This window comes from Quercus robur, chromosome 9, assembly GCF_932294415.1.
Source record: "Quercus robur chromosome 9, dhQueRobu3.1, whole genome shotgun sequence".
In the NCBI taxonomy this organism is placed as follows: domain Eukaryota; kingdom Viridiplantae; phylum Streptophyta; class Magnoliopsida; order Fagales; family Fagaceae; genus Quercus; species Quercus robur.
In genome coordinates, this window is record NC_065542.1 from 22,950,051 (window position 1) to 22,955,673 (window position 5,623).

At 36.8% G+C, this 5,623-nt stretch overlaps 1 long non-coding RNA gene across 1 annotated transcript; it reads right to left on the reverse strand.

Annotated features, from left to right (window-relative positions):
* Nucleotides 1-254: 254 nt before the first annotated feature.
* LOC126699930 (uncharacterized) lies at nucleotides 255-1,313 on the reverse strand. The gene is made up of 2 exons (XR_007646931.1): nucleotides 1,153-1,313; nucleotides 255-651 (listed from the first exon to the last, which is right to left on the reverse strand). It is a non-coding gene; the product is annotated as an uncharacterized LOC126699930 (long non-coding RNA).
* Nucleotides 1,314-5,623: the final 4,310 nt, after the last annotated feature.

A 5,623-nucleotide genomic window follows, 5' to 3' on the forward strand; every position in this document is an offset into this window, starting at 1 on the left:
GTAAATTGTTAGGAATGCTATATAATCTATCAAATCTACGCTGCTGTAGGCGATTGCTTGTTTAAGATTATGTGATGATATATGTTTGATTGCCTTTTTGGTATGCATTATAAAGATTTCAAATGTAAAATAAAGATTAGGGACGTATTGTAGTGATGGTTTTAGTCATTTATATTCTAAGTTTCTAACTGATTTAGTTAAGGCATAAAAAAAATTAAAAAATAAAAAATAAAAAGGAAGAAGAAGAAGAAGAGTAACGGGAAAGATGTTGTTTCAATATGCTCAGTATATCCTTCTTGTGAAAGTCACATATTTGGATGCAAGATCAATTCCTTCCAGACCATTGACGGTAACATTCATTTTTTGACTGCAAGATTTCATTGAGGAATTAAGCAATCCCATACCTAGAACTAACCTTTCACCCTAAAAAAATAAAAAATAAAAAAGCTAATTTTTCACCTTTTAGTAACGAAATTATACCAAAATTAAAAGAAACTTCAGCATACCCAAAAAAAGAAAGAAAGAAAGAGATGGTCTCTGCTTGTTGAAGCTGCAAATCAATCTTCCTGAGGTTAACTTTCAAAATCCACCATCAATTTGTTTAGTTTCTTGTTGCTTATCCTTTGCTGGTACACTCTTGTGTCCTCCAATCTACCCAATAATAATAATAATAATAATAATCAAATAAATATGTTGCTATAGTCTATACATAGAGTAGAGCTTAAATGGACAAAATTATTAAGGCCGTAGCACTTAGCTAGATGCAACACATGAATAAATTAGAGACAGGGAGGATTTAAATGGGAGTCGGATCATTTTCCTTAATTTTATTTAATTATTATTAAAATATTTTTCTTCTATTATTATTAATATATTTTTCTTCTATTGAATTATCTTTTATCAACTTCATTAGATTGTATGAATTGATTTTCAAGGCTCGCATTCACTAATAATACTAAACTATATGAGTTATGGAGATTAACTAGTTGACACCTCCTGATATCTCCAAGACATCCAGGTTTTAAATCCTTAATTAACTGATATAACTATCGGGTTACCAAGCTTATTCATAACACCAATGATTGCAAAATGTCCCACTAGAAGTTACTTAGGATTTTGAAAAACTTTTGAGATGACCAAAACAATACAAACCTTTCAGGAGAACAAGCTTCAGAGGGTGGCAATAATATGTGAGCAAGATTAGTGGCATCTTTGTTGCAACTGATGACAGTGGCGACTCTAGAATTTTTTTTCAGGGTTTTCCTTAAGAATTTCTAATTTAAAGTCAACACGAATTCACTTAAAAGATGAAGATGAATTTTCACAGGAGATGAATCTTGGGTAGGTGGTTTTTTTATCAAATACTTGTCCATAATTCTAGCAAAAGAATAAACAATAAACTATAAACTATAAGTTCATTTGAAATATTAATAACATTATTAATTATTGTTGTTTAGTTGTTTCATTAATTTGTTTGTCTTTTATAAGCTATAATTTGTTATATTGTTGTTTCATTAATTATAAAATTATTATTTGTTGTTTAGCCTAATATAGTAACATAATTTAATTTATTTATCTTTTATAATGTATTGATTAATTAAATTATTAATTATTGTTTATTAGTTACTTCCTCCAATTAATTATTGATTAATTAAATAATTATTTATTAGTTATACTGCTGCACTAGCACACCCACAAACCCATATGCATTTACCCGGCCCCATGCCCCCATCCACCCCCCAATTCCAATGCCCCATGGCCCCTATCACAAGACTAAAACCAATCAAATAAAGCCAATTAATTATATCTCACTAAAAACACAACACCAACCCTAAAAGACGATTAATTTATCTCACCAACACCACATCAACACAGTGCAAATATTAATAAATACACCATCAGATAACTCCAAAAACAGGGCAAAACTTAATAAAATTTATAAAGTAAACTAAGCAAAAGGCAAAACAACAGGCAAATGACCATCACAGTTCAAAGCCTTAAAGAGAGAGAGAGAGAGAGAGAGAGTCTGAGTCAGACCTGTGTACAACTCTTCAAGCTCCTCCTCCAACAGATCAGAGAATGGAGTGACTCCGTCTCCGTGGACCACCGTGGGGTCCAGCACTTAGTGAGATCTGGCGATCTCTGTCTCCGTCCATTCCATTGGTCGTCTCAAGGGAAAAAGCGAGTGACCCAAGGCCAGTCGCAACGTATCCCAATCGTCCATTGTCATCCACGCCAAGCGCGCCGCCTCCGAAGCCACCGTCGTGTCCAAGAAGCTCCTCCGTAGCACTGGCAAGGCGGCGTGGATCGCCGGCACCACCTTCCTGATCCTGGCTGTGGCACTCATCATTGAGATGGACTGCAACCAACAACTCACCGAAATCAAGCTCCAAAATGCCAGGCTCCTCGGCACCGCTCCCACTCCCAAGTGAGTGTGACACAGAGAGAGACCCTTTTGCTGCTTTCTTTTTCAATTTAGGTTTTCGAAAAGTTCCAGACTTTTTTTAGAGATAGAGATAGAGAGAGAGTTTTTAATTTGAGTTCTGTTTGAGGCCTGATCTGATTTCATGATATTAGGTTAGGTTAGGTTTTTTTTTTTTTTTTTTTTTTTTTTTGAGAATCCATGGGTTACTGGGTTTGCTACATCTATTGGGCTTTTCGTGGTCTTGATGTTGGGCTTGCCGTCCATTGCCTTTTTTTTGAGAATTTGTGGGCTTGTCTCTTGTTCTGTTACAATTTTTTTTTTGGGCTTGAAAGTAGAACAAATAAAATTTTTTTTATTGAGGGCGTTCCTAAATTTTTTACTGAGGGTGTTCCTAATTTTTTTTTTTAAAGGATAAGCAAATAAAAAAAATTTAATTAATATGTATAATTTTTTTTTTTTTTTTCCAGTTCAGGGTGTTCCTGGGAACACCCTGAACATAACATGGCGTCGCCACTGACTGATGACATGGTTGAAGCAGAGATATCGGCCATAAGATGAGACATTTTCAAAGATGCAGATGTGAGAGTCCACAATGAAGTTGAGATCCACAGTAACAAATACACCATCTTCGTACATCTCAGCTGCTCCTTTCAAATATGGGTTTTTGATTGTTAGATGAGGAGGAGCCATCAGGAACCCTCCGTTTATGGAAACCATGTTCACACCTCGATCCATGGCTAAGGCCCATGCTGTCTTCTCGGCTAGGGTCTTTGATAAAGCGTGCCACAACTAATCAAATGCAAAATTTTGTCAATTCAATTGCATGTGAAATCTAATTTAAACTGCAATATGTTTTTGTTTACATTGTGATTAATAAGTGCTAAAAGGAAATTGAAATTGTCGTTGAAGTGATAAATTGCTAATCAAAATTTGTGACTATATATAGAATATAGATCCAATCCAATTTCAAAATGTGTGATAAATTGTTAATCAAAAATTGAAATTCCAAACCATTCAACCGTTTGCATCTTTATGTCCACCCTTAATAAGTCAACCACTCTTTAATAGTTTGTCATGCTGATCTTATCTTATAGATCCAATCCAACTATAAGGCAACAACTCTGAAAGTTCAAAAACGTGTACAAAACACCTTTGAACGATTAGACCCCCAAAATACAACTTAACCAAATCAAGCAATATGTCAAACAACAAGTGTGCGGAAACTTAACACATGCTATAATATGAAATTGGTTAAACAACTATCTAAGTCATAACAAAATAAAACCACAGCAGATAAAATAAAGGCAAAGATAGAGAGGAAGGAAGATGCAAACACAAAGACAACACACGATGTGTTATCGAAGAGGAAACCGAAGTCCTCGGCGAAAAACCTCTCCGCCGCCCTCCAAGCGGTAATCAATCCACTAGAAAATAAAGTTGGGATACAAGGACAGCAATAGACCCTCCAAGCCTAATCTACCCAGTGCACCTAAGCCCTCCAAGCTTCTTGCTCCAACGAGGTTGCGCCGAACCTTTTTCTTTTCTAGCTTCCCGGATTTCGCTACTAGACCGTAGCATCAACCAATGAAGATTGGCTCCTTCCTAACTGCTTCCCAGAACTCCAAACAACTGTCTCACAGAGATGATAATGGTGAGAACCAGGTTTGGTATAATGCCTCTCAAGGATTTGACAATGGAGAGGAAGAGAGTAAGGGAATTTGAAGAGACTCTAAGGTATAGATTGTGGGTGAAGCAATCTGGTTTTTCTTTAGGGTTTCTCTCTCAAAATTCTCTCTGGAAGCTCTCTTTCAATCGTGGGTTAAAGGGGTATTTATACTAGAGTGGGAGAGGAATGTGAAACGTCAGGTTTTAGCAAAACAGGGGTGGCTCGCGGCTTGACCAAGTCGCGAGATCCAGTCGCGAGTTAACCGTATGGCCAGTTTTCCTGTTTTGTCCTGTAGTGCTCCAGCTAGCATGACTATTCATCTTCCAGCATGCTTGGCACGTGTGCAGCTTCTGGCGGCTTGCAGCCGCGAGTCCACCCGCGAGTCCCAGCCGCGAGTCTCTGTTTTCTTGCACACTCTTGAGCAAACTTCACTCTATCTCACTCACTACCCTTACAACAAACCCACCTAAATACAGGGTTACTAAATGCTGAATTACAAGCAAATTTGGCACGGAATAAAGCCAATTAGATGGTTGAATAAATTCAACCTTACAATCTCCCCCTTTGGCTATTCCGTGACAAAACCCTAAAACAGACTCTAGACTTAACATGTGAGTTGGGAACAGTTGAACAAAACTCACTCACACCTAACTCTAGAAGCTGTGAAGCACTTGAATCATATGAACATAATACTCCTGAAACACAACAATACACCATGATCATTGTAAGCAGAAAATTATAAATGCATATGAAACAGGCAATATGTGATCAAGCAAAGATGGAGTAAATAGACAAACCATGGCTTGATCAACCAAGTGAACACCACAAGGTAGTGATCACAGTGCTCATTCACACTTGGAATGAACACAAGGACATACAAGTTAACAAGCACAAGGCAAGACACTTGTATGCTCAACACTTAACCAATGCATTGCACACAAGGCATATGCATCTAGGAACAATCCTACAAGGGCACAAGAGTGACAGTACATAAACCAAAATGCAGAACATTTAGATTAAAGTACTGATTTCAACATAGCATAAAGGCTGCACTAAGCAAGGTACATACCATAAAGCCTACAAACTATGCATAAAACAATAACCCTAAAAGCTTACAAAAGCACATGGGTACAAACAAATAACTTCCTGAATAACATCATCAAAATATATTAAAGTTTAAACCAAGAGTATATGAAATGAGTGAAATGAGTTAGAAACAGCTATACATCAAAACACAGTGTATCAAAACCATAAAAACACTAAAAGTACCCAACAAACATAAGCCTAAAACCATAAGTTTAGAAGATAAGACTAAAAACAAAAGTATGACAAAAGTATGTGTGTACTCCCCCTATCACTATGCACACTTCCCTTTGAACTTTTCTCCCCCTTACTGAATGCTCTCCCCCTTTTTGTCACGAATAGCTAAAGACTCTCATCCAACTTTCGTTGAATCTCATCTAGCTGATTCTCCATAGTCTCGAGGCGCATTTGGACATGGTTGTTTGTGGAGTAGAGAAGTGCCACAAGCT